Below are 25807 nucleotides of genomic sequence, written 5' to 3'. Positions count from 1 at the left end.
TTGAAATCTCTGGGACTGGCCAAACAGGCAGACAACACTGCATGTCGTAGCCGCAGGTAGAACAAAGCACTCCCTGCAAACAACTGTGTTTCAGATCACTGAGCCACTTCTACCACAGAACATGGTTTGAACTGTGTCTTCCATTAACTGGTAGTTGTGGCAGAGTCACAAAACCCACATGTGCTCCCAACAGTATGTGCTCACCTAATTAAAATGTCGAACCGCTACATTATGCACCAGTTGAAGGTTTTGGATGTGTTTCAGTGATAGCACTAAAAGGAATATATTGCAATAAGCTTGGCCTCAGGTCAGAAAAAAATAGATAACTATCAGAGGGATTGCCATAATAGATAGGGCAGCTGTACATAAAAGACAACAGTATGGCATACATTATAGCTGTTATCGAGGAACTGAGATTCAAAAGCAGATAAAAATACAGCCTAGACACTGCAAAGTGACAGATGAATGTGTATTTGGTCCTCACCAACCAAAGGGCTAGGCAATTTCTGTAATGCTCTATTCCATCCTGGTTCAACTTCATTCCCTCTGTCTTAAATAAGGTTGCGTTTCTCCCAGAGAGATATTTCCCTGTCTGTCAGGCACAGGGAAGGCAGACTACGGTATCTGGATTTGATAAAAAGGAAAAGCAGAATGGAGCCTCATCTGCATATAGGCAATTGTCTGATATATAGTATTATTTCTCGAAATGGCCAGAGAGATGCTTTAATGGGTTAAAAAATAAAGCCAGAATCCCTCTGCACACAGCAGAGTAAGAGTATGGTAACACATTCAAAGCCTGGGGTAAGAAATCCATATATTTCCAGGCTCCCTCCGTGGCATAGCAAAGAGCTCCTCTCTGAAGTCTCACATGACGTAATGTAAAAACGTTAAAATGCGGAGACAGCCAGCACATTTTCTGCATTGGAAATGCCTCTGGCTCTGAAACACATACCTTTATAATGTGAGGTGCCCAGATCATCTTGCACTGAACCAGACACTGAAATCTCATCTGACAGTCCACCAGCCACACGTGCACACACGCACATACACACACGTTCCTGTTCAGACAAATGCATCACAAAGTACAAATATACCATTTGTCACATACGGTAACACAGAAGCAAAGAGCAGGGAGACAGAGGTGACAGGCCACTGCCTCTGCTAATACATTTGAGTGTTAGTCACCATGTGCCCAGATACTTGGGTTAAATGCTAAATTAAACAATTTTCTCCTTCATTAAGCACTGTTGCTTCTGGACTTGGCTCTGTCTCACTGTACTGTCTTCATGGGACTTTGTCATCAATGCTTACTCTATCCAAAATCAGAATTCTGTCAGGAGGAAGAAATGTTCTTGCCAGCTTATTTGCTAGAGAAGGGTTTTTTGACACTGTTATCAGCGCAGATGATATCTTAAACAGCAGATGCACTATAACGTTGTTAAATGTGTTTCATTTTAAAACCAAAGAAATTGATTTGCTGCTTTACCCGCTATTGCTATTGCAGTAGGCTGGTTTCCATGGATACAGTATTATAGAGACTCTACTTTTCCCCTGTTGAAACAGTACAGAAAGCTAAATTCTCATCTTCGTTGCACCAGCATAAATTTGAAGCCAGGGGAATGATTCTCAGATTTAACCCTGAGAGCAGAAGCTGGCTCCCAGTCTCCTGCAGCCTTGAATGGCAGATTTTCAGGGAGATGGCGATGGACGGAAAAAAGAAAAGAAAAACAGTTTCTGCGGACAGCAGCATGGGCTGAGGGACAGGACATATGAAACAAACATGGTGTTTTTCTATGAGAAATTGGGAAAAGTCAAGGCAGAACGAAAAACAAAAACCAATCAGAGAAAACCCAACAAAACCAACCCCCCCTGCTTATTCAGAGGCTTAGTGTCTTGCCTGACACAACTGCAAAAATACAAGTCAGGTTTTGGCTATAGAAGTCTGGCTATAGAAGACCTTATAATTATCTATATGGAATTGGGCCAAATTATCACTCCATTTGTTTAAATGACGGAATGAATTATTTATTACTATTCTGACAAAAACCTGCTTCACTTCTGTTTTGCTGTGGTGGCCGGGAAGACGTCAGGGTGGGAAGAAGGAGGAAGCAAGAGACTCGATTCCAGTTACAGAGCAGGCATCTTCATTCAAACAGGAGAGAATCCAGCCCCGTCTGGAGTGCAGTCGTGGAGACACTGAATGCAAAGCAGATCCTCAGCTTGAGAATGCTCTGTACAAACCTGATGGCATTTATAGTCACCAGCCAGCAAGTAAAAAGAATAGGAGGGAGACCCTGGTAACCTCGGCCTTTTGGACCTCATGTGTAAAACCTCTAGTTCTGTTCCTTCCATCAGACCACGCAGAGAGGGGCAGAAGCAGAGTCCTCCAAACAGCACTGCATCCCACCCCTGCCCCCGGCTGCAGCAGGTGCTCGGAAAAGGAGTGTCAGAAAGAGGAAAAATGGACAATTTTGAAACCTGAAATAACCAACTTCCCATCTTCTGGCAACCAGCACCCTCTGAGCAAGACAGTGGCTCCTCCTGAATGTCTGGGTTCAGCACTCCCTATTCCAAACTTAATTAAGTGTATGAACTTCAAAGCTTTCTAATTTGTGTTATGAAATTTTGTTTTGTTTAGTGTGTGTCTCTCAGGCACCTCTTAAAATCAGATGTCTATTGTGCCTGTACGTATCAATTTTGCTTTGTAAAACTTCAAAATCATTCCTTTTGAATTTACTTCTTTTCTGATCTGTATTTGTACCCAAAACGGGCACTGTCCCTTTTGTGGCCTGGTAATACCTGGGAGACTACAGACACTGTTGTGATTGTATATTCGGGGCAGAGGCCATGCTTCAGTGCATAAGTCTGGGTTCTTTGTGTAAACTCATAGTCCAGGGAGACAGAAAGCACAGAAATTCTCAGCAGCAGTAGATTTTCTGCATTTTTCTAAAAAAAAAAACCAAACAAACCACCTCCCCCCCCCCCCAACCACACACACACACACACACACACACACACACACACACACACACACACACACACACACACATACACACACAATCACCACCAGAAGATTTTAAATCTGGCTAAAGCAAAAGCAAAAAATTTGACTATGACAGTGAAAGGCCTGAAGCACTGTTGTCATGAGCCAGTGCACAGGGAGCCTACACTCTTCTTCTAAGGAAATGTCCAAAATGAAGACAGTTCCCTATCAGGTCTTATGGAACACTGCTCTGTTTTAAGAAAACTCTTCTTGTCAGTTCTTCAAAAAAGGCCAGACTGTACACATTTGGTGCGGTGAGTTTCTTATGCCATTCCAGTCACAGGGACTGCATCTTATTTACAACATTTGAAGGTGAGAAAGATGCTTGCGGTTCTTGGACAGCAATACAGCTCAGGGTAGAGAGAAGAAAAAAAAGTACTGTTAGATTTTTCTTGTGGAATAAGGCATTAAATTGAAGCCTCTCTCCACATGTACTGTGGCAGACCTATTCAGGTAAACCTTAAAGATCTAACAACACTTGATAGTAGCAGCCAGTGGTGACAACTGCACAAATGATACCATGATATTGCAGCCAGCAAGTTTCTCTCTCCCCACAATCTGCTGTCCTCTCCTCCGTTGAGGTGATTATGTCATCCAAAGGGCAACTGTCTGCAGGTCACGATACAGGGAAGATTCCTGGAGATCCAAGAAAATGGAAGGTCCTCTTTGTCCTTATTTCTGATTGAACGATTCTCATTTCACAACAGAGAACAAGGTAGGAAAACGTAGACTGGGTTTTCAAACAAATGAAGCAAAGCCGTAATTTAGAACTGTCCCTTTGCTATCACAGACTCCTCTCCCCCCCATTTCATTCTGCAAAGGAAATGTGCTGGTTCTGCAGAATCCTGACCTGCAGCACATTGTAAAATGCAGAAAATGAAAACTGAGTGCTCAGCTCAGTGCCTGATGGGAGCAGACAGGCTGGCACAGCACCCACAGCGCCGTGCCCACAAAAGCCCGTCAAGCTCTGTTTCCTTGCAATAGCGGCCACAGAAGTGAGCATTGGGTTCTGTGCTTTGGTCACATTAACAGAGGTGCAGATGGTGACTGAAGGACGCAGAGATGGGAGAATCACAACCTAAGATTAGGCAGGATTAAGGATTTTTGTCCCTTGCCCCCCCCCAGGCCCCTTTGTTATGTTTTGCCATGTCACCGCCAACAGAGGGGAACAAAATGAAGCCAAGGTGGTTTCTGGGTGGTGATACACAACCAGGGAGGTGTTTGCAGAGAAATCAATGGCAAAACAAATTCTATCTGACTTCGGTAAGGATGGAGAGAGAGCCTTATTTACAGCAGGAGCCATGAGACAAAGCACTGCATCAGAAATTCTCACAGCTCCGGCTTTTCAGGAGAGATTGTGCCCTCTGTTTGCAGCTGCGCTTTTAGGAAACATTTCCTTGGGTGTTAGCCTTAATTAACCCTGGCACGGTTGCATATCTGAAATAAGGGAAGGTTGTATTTTACACAAACATCAAATGGGGCTTTTCAGCGGCAGGAAAAACATTGAGGAAAAGGAGCAGCTCTCCCATCTGCATACTTTAAATAGAGGATGCTGCAATTTGTGGCTCTTGGAGAAATACAAGCTCAATCGCCCTTCCTTATTCACTCCGTCTTCCCGTCAACATACAAGTTTGGTTTTGCTCTGAAAAAAGCACTAAGTAGACTGTTACTATAGCAACCAACTCCCTGAAACTCGTTTATAATTAAGATGGTGGTCTAACCACCTGCAAAATACATCTTGCAAAAAACTCAAGTTTACATCTTCCTGAGGAACAACTGTTTTCAGTGGGTCTGTCTGATCAGAGCAAGGCTGGTGAGGTTAGTTTCCAAGAGTGATGAGGCATTTGGAAGTCGTTTGCTACTGAGACAGCAAAAAGATGCCAGGAAACAGCAAGGGTGCAATTTAAGGGTTTTTTTTTGCTAGATTTCTTAACGCTTCAATCAATAACAAGATAGTACTTGAATTATCTCAGCTCTCAAAAGTACTCTTCATCTATAATCTAAAATTTTAGAACACGTAATGAATCATAATTAAAAATTTAAAAATGCCCTTAGTTTTTTCCACAATTCAAAAGCTCTTTTATTTAAAAATAATGTAATAAAACTAATAAATATTTTTCTGGTAGAGAAAGGTATGTTAGTTTTCCCTTTAGTGTTTAAAGGAGATGACAGCTAGCCTGAGTGAGCACAATCCTTGAAACACAAACTCAGTATGGACAAGATTCATTTTACAATGGCAGCTTATCGTTTCCCAAGTCTCTACTGCAGTGTGTTTCAAACTTACTTCATTAAAGGGTCATTTAATCTTTCAAATATTGAAAAAACCCAACGATGAAGCAAGCTTATTTTAAAATAAGTCCAGAGACCAGGCAACTTGCATTTAAATGAATAAAATGTAGTCTAAATATTGGCTGTATGTACTTTACTTCCATTTATCTACTTTTTGTTTGTTTTCTTGGAAAAAAATGAGTGTTTTTCTCTATTTTCTTGGTTATTTTACTAGCCATGTTCTAATATTGTATAGATCAATAGTAATCTCAGAACCCCAAAATGCCAACCGCTGCTCTTCGGTGCACTTCTGAGCCTCCCAAAATTCTAGATTTCATGATCAAAAAAGGAAGGTCACCTTCTGATAAAAGCTGCTTCTTTCTGCCTTTGTTGTACCCCTTAGCAGTCACCATTGTCTACCCTAACACCGTTCCCATTCTGCTGTTCTTCTCTATGCTTTAAATCTGTTTTACAGAAGCTGTATTTTTGCAGAGCCAAATCCTGTAGTTCATTTTCAGCCTAACAATCAGTAAATGCCATTAGGAATTGTGATTGATTTAAACCGATAGGATACTGCTCCTAATACCTGTGGGATTTCCTCAGAAATCAATTTCACTAATCCCCATCATATGTTTGCTCATGTGAACCATGCTGCACTGAGCTGTGTTCTATTTCCCCAGAGCAGCAGGGTAGGATTCTTCCCTGAGCAACTTGTGTCAGGAGGTGCGCTATCTTCTTTATCTGCTAAAGAAAGAATGAAAAAGCCTATAATTGCAGTAACTGTTATTGAACACTGTCTATTATTGGCCTAATCCTGAGTGTAATACCAGCAAAAAACCAAAAACCAAAGAAACCACGAAAACAGTTTCTCCATTTCTTTATCTAATGTTAATGTTATACCTTACAGTCTACTACAAGGAACGGAAAATGAGGCAATTCAAATGAATGTACATAAATCACCTGGCTGGATATAGACTGCAATTATGATTTTTCATCTAGCAAACATAAAAATCTTTATGCTGAAAGTCAGCAGTGAATAATAAATCATTACATTTACATTGGTTATATACTTCAAGGTTTAGAGATAAATTCTTGCAAGGTACAATCAGTCTCCTGTAGGAATGCTCTCTGAAGCTATGTACTGTACTACTGCCACCCAGAAAAGGCCCGGGGGATAAAGTCAGGAGAAAGCTGGGTTCACCTGTACGGAGAGCCTAGCAAGCCAGCAATGAGCAATCAGCAGAGGGAGGAACACAATCCCCTGCAAGGCAGCACCCCTTGGCTTGGGCAGGGTGAATGCTGAATACCAGATGGCCCTTTTGGCAATTCAGGAAGCCACTGATATGATTCTGAAATGGAGGTGGTGGCCAGATCTCCTGCACAGAGCTACAGTGACTGTAGCTGAGCTGACACTGAGGAAGGAAGTTACAGGAATATTGCAGCCTCTATAATCTTAAGGGCAATGAAATGTTTTATGAAGTACTGGTATCTGTGAAACCTATGAGTGAAACATTGGCAGCAACCTACAGGTCTATCCTATAGGCAGCTCTTTTGTTATACTTCTCAAGATCATGTACATCTTTCCTGCGTATGCCCAGGACACACAGGCAGAGTGCAAGACAGTTGCCCCTCCCCAGACAACACAACATCTGCTTCTGTGTTCCTATGAGGTACAGGTTTCTTCAAGTGTTGACAGCGCTCCATTATTTGTGCTTTTCACTGGGCTGGGAAGACATAGGTAGTGGAAGAAATGTGTATCATATCGGCTCTTGGGAAGGCACTGCAGTAGGATCAAAAGTTTTTTGCATGGAACAGCTGCCATCTGGCCTGGCCTGCTGTAACAGCTAAGAAACCCAGACAAACCTACATTCTGGGAGAGCACAACATCAGACACAGCATGTTCCCATGCACTGACGTTGTAAGGCACCACAGCACAGGCTACGTACTCCACAATCTGAGTAACTGCCCACGGATCACGGAGAATTAACGGTAATTGCAAACCCACTGGTCACCCGTGACTCCATGCAGCGATTTGCTGAAAAGCACTGCTCCCTACAGCGCACAGGCCGGGCACCAGCCTTTCACAGCCCCTTTCACCGTCTGCTTCATTGCCCAGCATGGCAGAGTTTCTTCATGCTGCGCATCTCTGGGACAGAGTGGGCACAGACTCTGGCCCAAAAACTGCAGTGCTCAAATCAGCCAAATTGTCTAGTCTTTGAGGCCGGTTCTATTAATAAATGCACCGTTAGTCACTGTGATTTGTGATGGGATGCTACATGTGCTAAAAGAATGAATGCTTCATGTAGATTCCAATTAGCCTGGAAATGTTTTCTGGTTCTTTGCCTAGAAGGACTTAGACAATGGTAGTGTTGTTAGCAATGAACTGTCACCTCCTAACGTTGCTTTACAAGAATTAGTGGGTTAGTAAACTACCACTGACCTTCTTCTATTATTTTTTTTTAATTACTCATGAAGCTTTTGAAAATTGCTATAAAAAGGATATTTTAAATTAACAGAAATTGCGACAGTACGTATTTAGGGTAGATGGGTTCATTTGCAACTTCATGACACCAAACTACTGTTTTTGGGGGAAAAAAATTCCTAAATATGTTTTAGACTGGCTTCCCCATTGATCTCTAACAAATCAGTCCACCAAAACCAGGTTCTTTCTAAAGAAAACTGCCTTTTGGTGATTGTAGACCCTGAGCACTCTTGATTAGGATGTGGTGCCAAATTTACTTCTAATCATCAGATTCAACCTCTTCACAACTCTGTGCTACTGCCCTGCTTCTGCTGCCTCTTTCACCTTTCTTAGCACTGGATCATTTCTGCAGGAGAGGAAGAGATGCAAGCCTGGAGATAACATCACGAGAAGCAGCTAACTTGATCTGCTGCCCCCAGAAGGGAGGTTGCAAAGAGAACAGCTCTTTATCCACATCCCTCTGTCTTTTCTTGCATGTTGCTTCAACCCAAAGCTGCAAGACTTCCCAGAAAGTCTTTCAGGAAGGGAATTCCACATCCTCTTTTGCATCCCCTGGTGCATCTGTGCTCCTCTTAGCTATGTCTCTTTGCTTCAAAGCAGAGAGAGCACCTCACCCTTCACCCAGCCCGCAGGCATTGTGGTATTGTCTCAGTCCTCATTTTATTTGATCAGCTCAGGAAATCTATAGAAAATATTCTGTTATCTAATAAGAACGTCATGCAGCAATCATCCACAGAATATAAATCAATAAACATCCCCTAACAGCAATTTATCACTCATCGTATTACACAGCAATCCACTTAGTGTTATAATTAAAGGCACCAAAATTTGAAGTCAGCACAATACAACGATGAATAATGGCCCAATAAAAAACATTTTGTATTGGAAAGAAATACTTAAGTCAATTAAGGACCTAACTCTTATCAAGTTAAGTGACATGAACACTGAAAACCTTGCTTTACTATGCTCTCAGACAGAAGAGTCCTGACTTTTTCCAGGAAATAGTTACTTAGTTCCTCAGACATAAGTCTACTGTAACAAAAATATCTAAAGCAGCAAAATAAATAGAAAATATTTCTACTACGTTATGAATTGGTACACAGTGTACTTCTTTGTGTTTTGGGGGCATACCTGAAAAAGCCTTCTCAGTGAGAATAAAAACGTGTGGTCATCAAAAAAATCAAGAAAGTTCATTGCTGTAACTTTGATTTTTTTCTTCACTCTCTGCCTGTGCAGTTCCCATACCTTGATGGCTGAGAAAAAGCATTCAACAGTATTATAAAAAAATCTGCAACATTTCTGGGTCGCACATTCATATTGGCCAATCTCCAGCTGGCAAAGCAACTCTATAGGATCTGAAACAAGAAAGCATCAGAACAGCCTATGACAATGAGTGAAACAGAGGAATGGAACAGTGACAGAAATACTGTCTCCTCCATTCAGTGCTGGGTACAGTACAAGTGCTACTGCAGAAAGCCTAGCTACACTTGTGTTCTCATCTTTCCATTTACCACTGGGCTGAGTCTGCTTTTAGAGCAGGTCCAGTAACACCAGCAGCACCTCACACGTCTCCATCATTATCCAAGCAGATCTGCTCGGATTCAACTTCTGCTGCTCACTCTACCAGGCTCCTGGTAATAACAAAGATGATGTGTTTAACATTTAGGGTTAGAAAAAAACTGAGAGTGTCTGCAAAGAAGTATGTTAAACCACAGAAGGTTTTGCAGAGTATCAAACTTAACATGAGCTTTTCACCTGGCAGAAATTTTCAAGGGTGGCTTAACTTCTTTAGCACTCTACAGGACTCTGTAGGAGACACTGATTTCCCTTCAGCAGGAAGGGAAATGAGCTCATCTCTCAACATAAAATCTGCTCCACAGTTCAAAGCCCTTGTGATCTGTTGTACTCATCACTGGCAACGCAAGCTATTCAGCCTGGCAGGAACCAAGAGTTATGAAGCCCAAAGGAAATAATTTGGGCATTTGCCCTTTGCGTACCCTGAGGTGTTTACCAGGGCACGTCATAGATTGACTCACTGGTTTTCCTTCCTGTTTTTCTAAGAGGTCCCTATTAAGTTAAGCCTATATAGCCATACAGCCAGTTCTAAATAACAGGGTTGTAAAACTTAAAGAACTTAGCATAGTCCAGATCTACCGCTGATTTTATGTAATGAACACTGCTAAACGTAGCACAGGAAGACTTCTTTCTCCCCTCCTCCCCACCCCACGCACGGCTGACAGCTACATTTATCAGATTCCCAGCCCTGACAGTTAAAAAAAGAAATGAACTTCCAAAATGAAAATCACCTCCTTCCGCAATGTGAATAGTCATTCATGCTAGTTAAGATGTAAATCTATATTCATCCCTAGTTACCTGCATGACACAGACTGAACCTAAGAGCAAGTTTTGAATATAGATGTTTCTAAACTAGACTCACAAAATGAAATTCTTAGAATAAAATCTTAGTTTTATTGGTATCACCATTTGCTTTTTTAGTTTGTCAGAGGCAACTGAGTTTCTTTAACACATAAAAGAACGGTCTGTTGCTGGAGTTCGTCTGATGATATAAAAACCAAAAATACAACACTAATACTTCAGAATCCTGCAGAAACTGTCTTTAAAAAAAACCCACCATCCTACAAAAATGGATCAGTTCTGAACTGCAAGCTCAAAGTACAAGACTTTAGAACCATAAGTGCTCTTCTTACAGACCTTATCAGACCATGGAGACTAAAATTTACAGTCTCGAGTGCCTAAATTTAGATTTCAAAAGCAGATCCAAAATTCTGACTCAGCCTATATATTTCAGCTGTACATACTCCATTGAGTCAGAACATCAGGCTATAAAACAGGGAAATTGTAATTACATTAGTCCAGAAATAAAGGAATAGTTGAAATCATCCTGCCATTGAACTAACTGCAGGCAACAAGGAGGGTGTTAAGTAGATCAGCTCATCAATAATGGAACAGGGGGACTTTCCACACTAAGTAGGTCAGTGGTACATATTTCCATTTTACCCTTGGATAGTCACTCAGCAGCCTACCCACAGTGAACTCGGGCTGGCGCCTTTCTCTTCTTACCACTCAGTCTCCAGCATCACAAAATTTACCAAATCCTCCCATCCATGTTGAGGACTCGTGATCTGAAAATGCAGGAGGATTGAAGCTGGACAACTGAAGGCTGTCAGCCAGGACGGCTGTGATGAGAAGTGCGCTGATATTGCTTATTCTGGATCAGCTGTGGGTGTGTAAGGAAACAGGCCTGTGTGGCTGCTAAAATGTACAATTCTGCATAAATCTAATCCAGATTCTCTGTATTAAGTGGAATGCCTCCCATCAACAGACATTACAGAGACTGCTGCAAATCCATGGAGATTTTTCCAGGGATTTGAGTGGGTTCTAAATCCATACCTAACATGACTAAAACATAATATTTTGTGGTACTTAAATGAAAAAATACTGATTGCTCTGTTACTTTTGGTTCTTTGACTAATACAATACCAACAGAAGAATAGAAATACACTATTTTGGAAGCCCCATTTTTCAGTAGTGGCTGTAACAAATGCATTTGAATAATTTCAGTTAAAAGAAACTTGCTCCTACTCCCTCACTTTCAAATTATTGCCAAAGGGATGTAAGTAGAAAGCTGCCCAGTCAGCCTCCCAGATACTGGCTGAGTGTGTGCTGAAAAACTTTGAAAGCTGATAAAAAAGGAGCTGTCCAGTTCAAAGTCAACACCACCCAGCCCTGCACGAGAGTAGCACAAGTGGAAATGCAGAAGCAACTGTCTATTCAAAATCCAGGGGAACCATGACATCTAATACCTTTAGAAAGAATGCTGTTGATTAACAGAAATCTGCAACAGGGTTCTTGCTGCTCACATTAATAACCAGCTAGGAGATCTGGTAGCCCAAGACAGTGTAGAAAGCCAAATGGATTATTTATGCCTGAAAAGATTTAATAGGTGTTATTTTTACTGCAATCAAACTAAATAGGAAAAGGAAAATCAAACAAACTTGTTATTTCTCTGGCACTACACAGACAGTGACATCTCAGTGTGGCACAACACACATAGGAGGACTGAGGGATTCAGTAACATAAAAATTATGGAGACCAGATATTAGTCAGTTGGGTAATTTCAACTGTTAAATAACATTTTTTATTTGGATAAGCGTGGGCACTAGCTAATACAGAACACATCAGTTGTTTTCTATTGATAAATTTCACTGATAGTAGCATAGTTACATTCAGAGAGAAAAAAGTACATTCTTATCTCCTAGATTATACAAAATATTCCTTATTAGTTCTGTTAAATCAAAACATTTATTGGAAAATACATCCTAAATTAATAAATACTCTAGAATATAAAACTTTTAAGTCTAATATATTTGCCACCCCAGGGCACTTTTCATTTGTTCTCCTCACTCTTTTTAACTGAACAAGTCATTTAAGTGAGTAATGAAAATAATGTTATTGTGCAGCTTTTAATCTATTATTCAATAGCTAAAAAGAAAGTAAAGATCGTCCTTTCTATCAATAATTCAGCTCCAGTGCTAATGCAGCCATTCAGCTGCCCCCCTCACCAGGGCCTCATACATTTTTAATGCTTAGGCTCTTTGTTAGGAGGTCAGATGTGTGAATTGTGGTTAGAAACATGGTTACCAGGTGTAGGGAGGTCAACTAAAGAAAATATTCCCATTGCAAACAAAACAAATTAGACTGGCAGGATTGTAAAAGGAAAACTGCACGGTAGGGTCCTCAATGCTGACTGTGCTGAAGAGCAGGTAAAGTCCAACTGCCCAGGCTGCCCTGGCTGGTGAAGAACCTGGAGCTCTGGGCAGTCCCAGTAAAGTGCTGAACACACCTCAGCTTTACTGGCTTGGGTGGTACTGAAATTTGGATACCTATCACTAAACCTCAAACCTGGACCAGATCTCAGTATCTATCAAGTCTTCCTGGTCTGTTTAGCTTTGCTTCCAGAGAGGCATTTTTAGAGAATCGTTCTTTAAACACCGCAACAGTTTTTAAAGCCCCAGAAGTACAGATGTTTTCTGCAGCCTACCTTTCCTGCACTTGCAAGAAAAACAAGCACTTTGTTAGCAAGGCTTTTTCGTCTCCTTATAAACACCTTTGAGAGAGTAATTTTCTTTAACAGTACAGTTATCTTCTTTGGAAAAGATTAGTCTGTCAGGAAGTCTCTTCGTGAGGGCTGCACAACCTCTGAGCTCAGACAGGACCCTCTCCGCTCACAGGTGGCACAGAAAACTCTATGAACTTTTAGACCTCTCCCAAGAAGCAGTGTATGTGAGTCTGGCATCAAGAAGCTGCTATGATGCTTGTGTGCCTTCCCACTCTGTCAGACAGAGGGTTCTGGTACAGAGATGGGACCCTTTCCATGTGTTCCTGGAATAAAATATTCCTCCCCCAGTTTGAGAAGCTGCCCCAGTCAGTGTCATTCCTCTGCTGAAGCATTGACAAGTTAGTTGAAGTTCTGAACTAGAAATGGTTCCATTTTATTTTTACCTCTTTGAAAATATGACCCAACACTTTATATGACTGAAAAAGTGAAGGATTTCCCTTATTTCATCATGGCTCAAAATGAAGCCAACAAAATTCTATGCAACACTTGGCAATTTCTCTCTAGCTCTATTTCTTGCTGTCTGGCCTTCTGCAATAAGAGGAAGTGAAATTAATTTGTTCCTAAGAGTGTAAGCATTCATTTTAAATCTGGAATTATTCCAGATGGAAGATTAGGCTTGTTCTTCTGTGTGTCACATCATTGCTTCATGTAGATTGCCACTCCGTGAAGCTTAGCAAAAGCTTAGAGAGATCTATATAATGGTTACTTACTACCCAAACAGTATCTCAGCAACGTGCCTTATAAATACACTAAGAGCTAAAAATGAGCAGGACTTCAAAAACTATAGCATTCTTTACTTGACCACAGAGAATTTTCAGACAAGAGTCAATTTCAATTTCAGTTTTGCAAAATCAAACAACAAAGATCATGTAATCATTTCTGTTCCTAACATGCCCACACATTCCAGACCCCACTGTCTGACTTCCTTCTCCTTTACTCTCCTTCTCTCTTCATGTTAAGTGCTGTATAAAAAAAGATCAGTTCTGGGGTCTGTACTCCAAAGAGCTAGAAATCTTGTCTAGAAATGATAATGCAAAGCAAACAGCCACAGATGGATACAAACAGATGGTAGAATACAAGGAAATAATGAGACAGCACCAGTTGGCCCATCAGAAACTGAAGCGTCATCTAGTGTTATCCTAATTTTAGGGATGGACTTCCAAACACAAGAAGCCAAAACATTACATTTCTTCTTTGGAAACATAACAAGGAGACAAAGTAGACTGATATTGTTGACTAATCATAAACAAGAATCATATCTAGCTAGACTAGGATACAACTGACAGGGCAGAGATTGGCCTTTAGAAGCCTTGGAAGGGATGTCAACCACCAAATGATCGACATCATAGAGTAAGAAAAATGAGGTAAATTATGCAAAGCAACAGGTATTAGGGTTATTATAACCAGACAGAAAAATATAATCCCTATGACAACATTCTGAGTGGATATGAACAGGCAAGACTGTGCCAGAGGAAAGGGAAATTTTGATACCTTGGAAGCAAAATGAACAGAACCTGAATTAGAGCCTTAGTCATATGGATAAAGGGAGTTTTGCACAGAATAGACCAGATGCAGACACAGTCTGGATGGGAGAACAGAGAGAGAATTTTGAGTCAAAGAGCACTGCAGTGACTTGCAGGATAGTGGGCTGTACACAGCAAAAGAAAGGGAGTTGCCTCAAGAAAATTAATTGCAAACATTCTTAGGCCAGTTTAGTACTTACTAATGATTGCTAGGGTCTTGTTTGCTGACCCTAGCTTTAGCAAGTCAGCAAATGTACCACAGATGTGCAACACAAAGATGACAGTGATTCACTGCAATCGAGACTGTGCCTGCAGACACAGCCAGCTTGTACTTAGCAATCAATCAATGAGCCAGATGCATTTGTAACACTGCTAACTGCCTGTAAATTATATCTTTTTTTAAAACTGTGGAGTTTGAGAGAGACTGTATTGCATTCATTACCATTTCAATCAACAGCAGCACAATGCAGCACTGACAAGATTCAAATGACTATCAACTATAAAAAAATCTGAAAGGCTTCATGATAGCTAGGGGAAGAGATTATTTACAGGCTACTTTATTATAGGTTTCCTATTTGGTGAAGACTTTACACATGTGAACTTGTCCCATACATCAGACATAGGTCTGTGCAGGCAGCTCTTTCATAAAGAGAGATAAGAAAAGAAATAAGGTTGGGGAAGGCATAATAGAAGCATGGAAAATTGATTTTCAGGCTGTCTGTGACCTTGACTTAGAGGCTGAACGTGAGCTGTGAAGCAGACAGTGAGGATGGGAGCAAGCTGCAGACAGCACAACTGCAAACTTTCTTTGGAACCAGAGATTATAGATTCTGACAGCCTGATCCTGCCCCCATAATCAAGGGCACTAAGCATGTGATGATGTTTTAACTTCCAGGGACAGTTGGGTATTTATGAAAGCACAACAGGGCTCAGACACTATTTCTCTCAGAGAGAACATTTAAGAAAGAGGTTATTCAAGTCACCTGTGATTAAAATAAAAAAGAGGAAGATAAATTTCTATACAATATATCAGTTATTTCATCATATTGTCATAATTCCATTTGTTCACATGCTTATGAAATAATCCCACTAATTAATATTCTGGTTTGAATTATTTTTAGGATGGGTCTGCAGACATGAAAAGATTCAAAGACAGAATGTGTTCATGAAAGTAAAGAAAAACACCGGTCTTTGTTAAACTACACTCAATGCAGTTAAAGGCAGAGAAGTGTGTCTGCCTAACATTTGCAGTTTGTCTCTGAATTATGGGGACAGACACAAACTGATCTGAACAGCTTGTTCAGAACTGCAGAACAACCAGGGAACATTATCACTACACAACCATGTTCCTGTCCACACTCAGGGCTCTGTCAGCACAGGTATTATGTCTCATAACATTATGCAGTATATTATGCTGGCACAGCATTCTAAGGCAGATATAGCTTATAACAGCAAAAAAAAGTTTTTACAGTATAACTTCTTGATTCCCTGTCATTTATTATTATTTTTTTTTTACCCAGGTGGCTTCTGGCAACATTGCTCTTTGTCAGGTCACACCCCAGGGTGCTGATCTGTGCATAACTGCGTCATAGCAAAATCTATAGTACAGCCCTGGCCTTTGAGCTATGGAGGAACCTCTGCTCCACCTGGAAAACACTGGTGTGGCTTCTTAAGGCCTCTAGAGTGGCATATAAATGCTGGCCGAGGACAGGGCGTATGCACTGGATCTCTTCCCTGTCTAAAGCTCATTCTGACTCAGGCAGAGAATTTGAGGTCTACAAGCAAGAAAAAATGCACAGTGTTCAGAGATATAATATTACATAAAAGACAGATTTACAACATCAAGGTCTTTTGGCCCTCGCACAGAGCTCCTCTGAACCCATGGGGCACCAGCACAGCTGCACTCCTGTGTGGGTGGGCAGTCTTCAGATGGACTGAAATCCAGCCTAGTTGTGCCAGAAGTATTGGAAACTTCCTGAAAAATGTGCTTCTGAATAGAAGTCATAGTACTTGTTTTTGATAGTGTGCAATAGTGTGCTCAAGGCACTATTCGGAAATTACACATGCCCCGAGAAACTGAGGGGACTGGAAAATGAAAGCCCTTCCTGCATTTTTTTTTCTTTTTTAATTGAGCTAATTCATTATTACAGTATTTTAAAACCATGCTCTTCATGGAAAGGGAGTTTCTGAATACCTCCATGGCAGACCACTGAAATAAATTGCCTGTCTGGTTTGTGCATGCTACTTATGATCAGTTCTGTTCTACTAATCAGCAAATCTTCTAGGCAGTGAGGCATTTTTCCTATTTTACTGGAAAGATTTTTTGTTGTTGTTCCAGTAAAACTGAATTTTCGCAAAGAATATTTAAACCTTTGAACAGTAGCATATTCCCCATCTGAAAATCATTCCGTCAGAAAATTCCCAGCTAACTTCTAATCTACACAACCAGCTGAAGCAATTAGCTCTGCGTGATAATGTTACAGCAGAGCTATTAAATAACCTTGGCATCAAGGTTACAGCAATTCAATGGCCAGGCTAGACAAAGAATGCTTCAGGGCGTTCTCTCATGGTAGAAGCAGCTGGTGCACAGAGCCTGCCTCAATTTCCCTTTCCTGGTGCCTACTTAAATTAATTATTTGTTTTTGCTTTTTCCAAATTTTCTGTGGGGGAACATTGAGGTCTGTATTGATCTCTCAACTCCTACTGTTCTCAGGCTTCCAGTCCTGACTTCCTTGATTTAGAATCTCATCCTGTTTCTCTTCAGATGCAATCACCAGGCTTTTCTCCTAGCTTGGGGAGTCCATATTAGCCCAATCTTCCTTTAGATACATGGTTAACTTCACTTATCTAATCACTCCCAGCTCTGAGGCTGATAACAGACATATCTTTATCCCAGATAAGAGGAGAAAATTTATAATGCAAGATTCTTCATCCCAGGCCCTTAAGGGACCAGTGGCCCTACATTCTAACTTGCCCCTGACAATAATAGCTCCCAAGACACTTTCTTCTATAGCAAAGGCTATATAGAATATTTTTAAACAGATTTCCTTAGGCACATGAGCAACTGATCTTGCAAACATCCCTTCTGGCCTTAAAGGGCCAGTATTCTGCTACAATGAGCAAAATATTAGAATATGTTCCTTAGGTAACCTCTAGAAAACTGTATGATGCAAAAAGAAAAATAACGAAAAAATTGGAAGCATGTACAACAAGGTTTAGAAATTCAACTGATAAAAGTCACAACAGAAACAAGAAAAATGTTCAAATGTGCTTGTAGGAGGAAGGAACTGAGAGTCAGGATGTCACTGAGACTACCCCACAGTTTTAATTTGCAGGTAAAGCTGAGATGTCCTGAAAACTGCATCATAAATGGGGGGCTGCTAGAAGGCACTGATTAATTAAATAATGCCAGTAAAGGCTGGGCTGATGCCCATAAATTCTAGGGAATCTGCAGATGAAATGACTGAGCTGCCTAGGAAATATTAAAAAATCAGACATTCCACCAGAGAACTGGACTTAGGTGTAAGGATGGCGACCTCAGAAATTCCAGGACCGACAGCACGTGCCAGAGCTGCCACCCTGCTGCAGCCCCTTCTGTGCAGCGCCTGGTACCACTGCTCTGCTGTGCCACCTTGTGCTCGCCAGCTCTCAACACACCGTGTCACAAAAACAGTTAACCGCACAAGTAATACAATCATTAAAGTCCTTCTAGCTTAAACTTTCTGAAATCATAATAATGTACATGGCAGTCTATGCCAGGTGACACAGCTACAAACGGGACACATAAGCATGGAATGCTGCGCTATCGAAATCCTTTCTGTATTCTTGTGAAGGTCAAGATGCTCACAGATGTTTTCAGACTTTTCAGTGATTACAGGCAGAGCTTTGAGTTCATGGCAATTCAGATTGTCAGGTGAGATCTGCATGGTGGACATTTCTCACAAGTGCTACCAAAGCCATTGTATAGTCTCCTCTCCTTGTCCTCTGGGCTGTCAATAAGCATGTCCCAGGGCCCAGAGCAGTTAAGAACTTCCATATCCTGTTACCAACTCTGATGCTGACATATAGTATTTTGAATAAGCAAATCACTACCCTGAGTCTTTTACTTACCTCACTGTAAAATGGATACGACATTTATTTCAGCATAATGACAAGGCTTTAGTGTGATTTTTCACAGCAGATGGGACTTCAGAGACCTGCAAACTACATTACTTTACAAGCTGACAGAAACACCTCTCTGAAGACAGAACACACACTGTGAGCTTAGCAGAGTACATTCAACAGAAGGAAGTCACAGCAATCCAAACAGTTCACAAAAGCCCTTGCATTTAGCAGCTTTTTGTATCATATTTCCAGGCACATGCTAAACCTTTTTGCTTTTTTCAGGGACTGCCAACATTCGGGTTACTTGCCGATTTTCAGGTGCCAAAACTCTCGTTTTTGGCAAGCATCCTGAATGACTTGGGGCATGGCAAAGAAACAATGCTTGTTAGCAAAAAATCTTAGGAACGACACAACTCAGGAGTCCACGTGATAAATTCCTCGCTGCAGTTGACCTGGACTCATCAATCCTGGCATACAATGGCCAGCCACAGAAAGATATTTATTAATCTAAAATACTGCACAAGGACCCCACTGCCTGAAGCTGCTATAGTAGAGCCACCCAGAGGTAATGTACCCCGGGTCTGGAAGCTGAGATCAGCCACCAGGTGTCAGAGCTCCCCTGGCAGTCCTGCCGCTTCGCTCCAGGGGAATCCTGCACAACAGCAAGCGCTGGGCACACTCTGGTAGCTTCGGGCTGTACTGCACACTGCTAGAGGGGGGAAATTGGTTCAAAAGTCACTTTTAACTCATGGAAAAACAGCCTTCAGATCAATGAAAATAAACTGTAGTAAGCCTATGAATATCACGGATTCCTGTTGCTGGCCTGACAAGTATCACTGCAGTATTTGTGTTTGGGATTCTCGAAGGATTAGGCCTCCTCACTGCTTGGGAAGTGTGCCTGGGTCAGGGAGCAGGCAGGAATGCAGCTGTTCCCAACCACTTCACATGTGGGCACAAACTGGGGAGCCATTTACACTACTGTCTAGGGAAACTGACAGACTGGTTGTGTGCAGGAGACCCTAGCATGAGTTTCCAAGATGCAAATGCTGTGAATGTTATAATTGCCTTGAGCTGTGGCACAAGAAATTAAAAGAGTCCCCCTCTAGCCAGATGCCAGCTCTCACTCTTATTTTGTCTCATTTTCAAAGTTCAAGTTTCAGGCTGCGACACAGTTGCACGTAGTTGCCTTCAAAGCTACCTGTGACAGCTCTTAGTGGAATAGGAAATGCACCTTCCATGCTGGTGAGGACAAACAAGGCCAGAGTAACTTATTGACGTTGTATCAATTGTCATCTGCGTCTACCTGCAAGATGTAAGAGTACTCCAAATGTGTGCCATGGCAACAGATACCTTGATGTCCATTAAGTAACAGGTTTACTGGTGTTGCAAGAAGAGATGGATTTTGATGCCAAGCACTGCACTATTCTGTGAGTGAAACACTATTTATTTGAATAAACAAAACAAGAATTTCTCATCATTGCTAATCTGGCCCTGGTCAAAATCTGATGGCGGCCAGTTTCTATTTCTGGGTTTACTTATTTTCCTTTGTTCACTCTTCCAACAATATACTGTTAAATAAAAACCAGAAATAAATATGTGAACACTTAAACTGTTTTTGCTTACAATGCAGGTGCAACGCTGAAGAATCAACTTGCAGATATGGACGCTGCCCCACCTCCTCTGTAATATAGCATGACATAGTGCCATGACCTTACATCGATGTCAGACTCAAGAAGGATTTCTCTCTAGAGATCCCACCAGGGGTGTTGGAGCAGAAAATCACACTGGTCTGTCTAACTGACTTAATACAGTTAGGAGTTCCTGACAACCACACACCCCTGAAACCATGTTTGTAGATGGCTGGTAACTAATGCCTTTTTTTTTCTTTTATTTTTTTCCTTTTTTGTTTCTTTTTTTTTTTTTTCAAAAAAACCCAACCAACCAACAACAACAAACCTTCAGCATGATTTTGAAAAGAAGTCATGCCATGAAGAAGGTTTAAGAAAAAAAGACAGCATATTTCTGTCACATTGTGCCACACAACAACTGAAAATACCACTATATTGTTAAGATATTGGTACATGCAGAATGAGCATTCACTTGGGTGGTTGTTACAAGGAGGTAAATTTTTTTTTCTGTTGTACTAATTTTTCTTGAATTTTATAGAAATGCTTTATATATTTTATGGTAACTGTTTAACCATCTTAAAGCAACAAGGTTCTAGACTGCAGATTACATTAATATGGCAAGATTTACTTCCCGGGGAAAGGTATTTTGTAAACATACAAATAAAAATATCAGGAAGCATAATATAGCATGTCCTATGTTGTCCAAAGAGGTGCATTTATCATGTAGCAGAAATGGTGAATAGAATAAAGAGGTATACTTGAGAATCACCATCAAAAAGATAACTTACTTGATTCTGTTTTAAAGGAGAGAAAACATGCTGTTTATATCCATGATAACAGATGTACTTAATCTTATACAAAGTCTTCTTTTTCCAGTTTAAAAACTAGTTCCAAAGTAGTAGCTAGATAGATCATTAACCCACATGGGTATTTGGTTTTGTGGGGTTTTTTTGTTTGTTTGTTTATTTATTTGGTGTCTTATTTTTTCTTTCTCTGCCCTTCTCCCTCTAAGTCCTACTCATCTGTCAGAGCTACCCAGTCCCTGCTGCTGCTTTTATTATTAACAAAAGTATCCAGATCACCTTTCTTGTGGCCTCTGACCTTCCACAGACAGAAGCAAACAGTGTCCCTCTGTAGGACTTCTTCTGCCTTCCTCCCTGACTCTAAAGCTGGGCTCTGTGGCACTGTCAGTGCCCTGAGAGTGGTTCCCTCACGACACAAACCACAGGAAACAAGTGCAGAGAGTGAAGATGGGCCTTTAACTACTTCCATGCACGCCCAGCATGGACACACAAAGCCCACAGTTTCACGTGCATGCTCTTCTGCTGGGGGCAGCTGGGAGGCACCCAGATCTACGAGCTACCTGCAGCTGTCGAGATCTAGTTCTAGCAGAGAGAGTATTGCACTCAGAGATTCAAAGGTCCTGGGCTCAATTCATGCTGTCCAAAGAACAACTGTGGATCTGCATTACACACCACGGAAAAAATGCCTGTGGGCAATCTTATTCTAGTGCTCCCCGTGGAGTTGCATGACTGGTAGGGCAAAGCTGGGGGGAGCTCAAAAATCTTCAGGGCTTAATCATTCTCCATTTAAAGAACTAACGGAAAATCTACTTCCTCAAGATCATATTGAATAAGGTGTTTACCAAGATCAGCTGTAAACTAGTTTGGAGGAAAATCTTTAAATTAAACTTATTATATTACATAAGCAACATCTCCTTAGGAAATGAAGACATGCTAGTGAAATGAACCCATACATACAAATATTCAATTTCTCATGCAGTGTGTAGCTGTGAGAACAAGTTCCTTCAGCCTCCTTTCAGCCTAAACTACTGTCATTCCCTTTGTTGTTAGATGGCTTTTTAACTTTTAAACGCACAACACAGAAAATTAAGATAAATTATTAAAAACTTTGCACAGACTTCTGTGGCTACCAAATTTCAGATCAGCTTCTATGAAACTGCTCATCTATTTCCTGTCCTGTTTCTACAAAGAATGGAAGCAGTGACCACTTGTGTCATCACATAAGATCAGAATAATAATTAAAATAATAATTATACCTTTGTGCTAAAGACAACTTCCAAAGAGGAAAAAATATTTTTCCCCCATCTCATTGCTCACTAAAATATAGAAGAATATTCTGGAAAAAAATATTGTTTAAAAGCTATATTCTGCTAAAGACACCAATTCTTGACATTCCTTCTTTGTATGCGGAGTTCACTGGAATTTCAGAGGTGTTTTGACAACTGCCAACACATAGACCAGGTACCCCAGTGTCCTTAATAAAACCCCACTTACTGCTTTAAATGGAGAGAACACTCACCACTTTACAGAACTGGAGTGTAAATAATCTCATACTTGTAAAAATGTCCAGAATAAGTGTAGGAAGAAATATGAGATCTACATGAACTGTCAGATAAGTGTTACTTCCAAAAGCAAAGTATTAAAAGGGCATTCAGGTACTGCAGTCAAATGTAAGTGATATGGACTTAGCAACAACTCCTAGAGTAGTATTTTGCTTCACTTACAATATTTCATTGTTCTAAGTAAGTTGGAGGGTCTGGTGGCAAGATATTGTAAATGCTTACGCTTTGCAGCAAATGCACAAGATGCACAATAAAGTTGCAGGTAAAATGAGGGTTATTTAAGAGAGAACCATGCTACATATTCTGGCTTCTACTTAATGAAAAGGACGAAGACCAGTGGCTCTCTTGGACGGACCATGTACACACATGGTACATATTCACATGTATGCATAATGAGTCTGTATAGGCACCTAAAGAGAGGGGCTGTGCAAACTTGTTAAATTCAAGAATGGAAGAAATCTGAAGCAAGTACTGTTTAAAAATCTGAGTTTTCAGTACATATATGATTTTTTCTGTAACTAGTACACATGCATTTATACGCTATTTAACATATTTTAACTATTTTTCATATATGTCATATCTGATGTACATATGTTTATGTTTTATATTTTAGTTACCATATTCTACATTACATATTAAAGTCACTTGGATTCTATGTTATGTGTGGTCTCTAATCAACATCACTTCAGTGTTTTACACAACATTAACAAATCACCATTTTCCAGCACTGCAAATTCGTTATTCAGTAAAAAACCCCCTACTGCTTATGAGGATTTTTTTTTTTAAAATCCCCAGTCTATATCTGAGGCTTATAGAGGCAAAATTCACTGCTTCTCTAATTCTTCTCCTCTGTGTAGGAGAAGCTGGTTCATCACTCAGTCAGTACTGAGAGAATCAGAATACTGAGATCAAAACACTACCTAGTGTAATCTTATCCTGAGGAAGTTAGTAGGTTATCAAGTGTATGTAATTCGGAAAGTGGATTAGTTTCTAAACATAGGCACTTACTGCTTTGAGAAGTGCCATGTTTAAGAAGGAGAGAAGTTTTGGCCTCTCTGAGGAATTAGTCCTGATTCAATTATTTAACAAAAAGCTCATCCTTACCTTTTACAACATGCTTTATAAATTAGCTGGTCGACTTCTTGAAGAGAGTACTAAGTTCCAGGCACATCTTAGAGTGTCCTACCTTCATAAGTCTTAACTGTCTGAAGAAATAAAGAAAATAAATTAAGAGTTAAATCTGGCATAATAGAGCACAGACTTGAATTTGAAGCTTATACTTAAAAAAAAAAAAAAAAGATAAAGATGCATCATTTTCTAAGCTGAAAAAACACACTTCTCAATTCAGTATTCTGTAGCCATGTTTTAAAAATATCTATACAGCTCTCAGCCCTACAAATAATGCAATACCAGCTAGTGGAAAAGTTGCTTCAATTGTTACTACAATGGGATTATTCAAAAGAAAATTGTTACACTACCATAAAACTATCATTAATTGACGTTCTACCATAGTTTCAGATTCATTTACATCCAGACCTGCAGTGCAAGTGCCACCTGAATTTCTATTAGCATTATAGTATGTTTTCTAACCTGGGAACACTAAACTAAATCTGTGTGGTGCTGATCACCAGCATTTCCACTTGAAAGTCAATGAGTACTCAGGGTGCTAAGCAGGTCCCTGAATAGTTACTTTAGTCTTATGTTATTTAAATGGATTCAGTCATAAGCATCGCCACTCAATTACAAGAACTTTTTAAAGCAACAACTTGCTTAATGTTAATATGATTGTAGCCATGCATTAATGCTCTTAACAAGAAAATTGCAGACGGGGAAGGAAGGCCAGTGTTTCCATGATGGCACACCAGTACACTGCAAGCTGGTACAACCTGGAATGCAGTAGTGATCACTGAAAGGCAAGAAAGTATTGAACCACACATTCTTGTCAGTGGACCTTTAGCAGCAGCTGAGAACCCTCATCATCTTGAGAAATGATGGAGGTAATGCCAGGCAGCATAACAAAATGAGAGGACCACAATACGGTTGACAATACTTTCAGAAGGAGTACCTTTACTTAATGCCATGTGGAACACAGTCATATTGCTGTGACTACAGGAATAAGCAGAACACCAGGAAACATGCACCTGGTGACACGCCAGCTAACAACCCACGGTGCTCTCACCGGCTGTCTGGAGGGGCACAGGCACCTCAGGGGATGTTGCCCTGCGGCAGCTACCGGGTCTGAGGTCCTCCAATATCTCCCTGGAACCAACTAACCCGGAGCTTTTCTGCTCCTCGGGATTCACCTGCGCGCACCTCTTCCTGCCCGCCCGCCGGAAACTACCCGGGGCTGGGGCTGCGCGGCCGCCTCAGCGCTCTCGGCTCCAGGGTCCTGCCGGCCGCGGTGCTGCTACGAGAAGTGAGCCGACGAGCCCCGCCGTGGTGTGGCGGCCCCGGGTGAAACGAGAACCGCGTTCCCATAGTTGCGGGGGGCTGTGGAAGGGCTTGAGGCCGCCGACCGGCATTTTCCACCCGGCCCTCGAGGAGGGGACGCAGCCCCAAGATGGCGGCGCTGGCAGCAGCTGCGTGTTGCGGCCTCGGGTGGAGGTGGATTGTTCGGGAAGGCCCCGAGCGGGGAACAGCGCGGGGTGGGGTGAGGCTCTCGGGATGCAGACGGCATCTGTGGGGGCACGGCCTTTTCAGAGATCCCTGGGGATGTGCCGGCAACTGAAGGGCCCTGCCCTGGCGTGCCCAGGGTTGTGGCATGAGGCCTCCGGGGTGGAGCAGCCGGGGAGACCATGAGGTAAAATGGGGTGAGTAAAATGGAGCTCTCAGGCAAAGCCTCAAACCTGTTTGCTTTCCCCCCTCTCCCCTGGTGTATAGAGCAGACATTTCCAGGCTAAAACAGAGAACAAAACATGTATTTACTACCACTCCTCCTCACCAAACCCTAGGGCATGATTTATAAGCAAGGAGCCAGGGTGAATACTGGAGCAGGTGGCCAGAGGGCTCCCAAAGACAGTGATGCCTACACAGGGTGTTTACATCCTGCTGTGAACTAGAATAACCTCTTCTGTGCCAAACCACAAGGTGCTGGTTGAAACCTGAGCTGAACTTCTGTGATGATCAGAGGAGCCTGGTTAACTTTCAGCACAGCCACTTTTCATTTTCACACCTCTCCAAACTTGCTGGGACAAGAACCAGATGTATGAGAATACAGTGAGCTATTCTTGGGACGCTGCTGATTCAATCCCAAG

The 25807-nt window shown here is 41.4% G+C and overlaps 1 protein-coding gene across 4 annotated transcripts in view; it reads left to right on the top strand.

Annotated features, from left to right (window-relative positions):
- Nucleotides 1-23120, top strand: part of AMER3 (APC membrane recruitment protein 3) — a 35431-nt gene extending 12311 nt beyond the window's left edge. Inside the window, exons 3-4 of one of the 4 annotated variants that reach the window (XR_011740458.1) lie at nt 20191-20681; nt 21201-23120. The gene's annotated coding sequence lies outside the window, so the exon portion shown is untranslated. Of the gene's footprint in view, nt 1-1504; nt 8892-20190; nt 20871-21200 lie in introns of those variants that run through there. The other 3 variants (XM_065844654.2, XM_065844655.2, XM_065844656.2) reach the window with 3 other exon arrangements.
- The last annotated feature ends 2687 nt before the right edge of the window (nt 23121-25807 follow it).

This window comes from Patagioenas fasciata, chromosome 9 (genome assembly GCF_037038585.1).
Source record: "Patagioenas fasciata isolate bPatFas1 chromosome 9, bPatFas1.hap1, whole genome shotgun sequence".
NCBI lineage: Eukaryota > Metazoa > Chordata > Aves > Columbiformes > Columbidae > Patagioenas > Patagioenas fasciata.
Note: the sequence above shows the minus strand (reverse complement) of the source record. Positions and strands in the feature narration are given on the sequence as shown.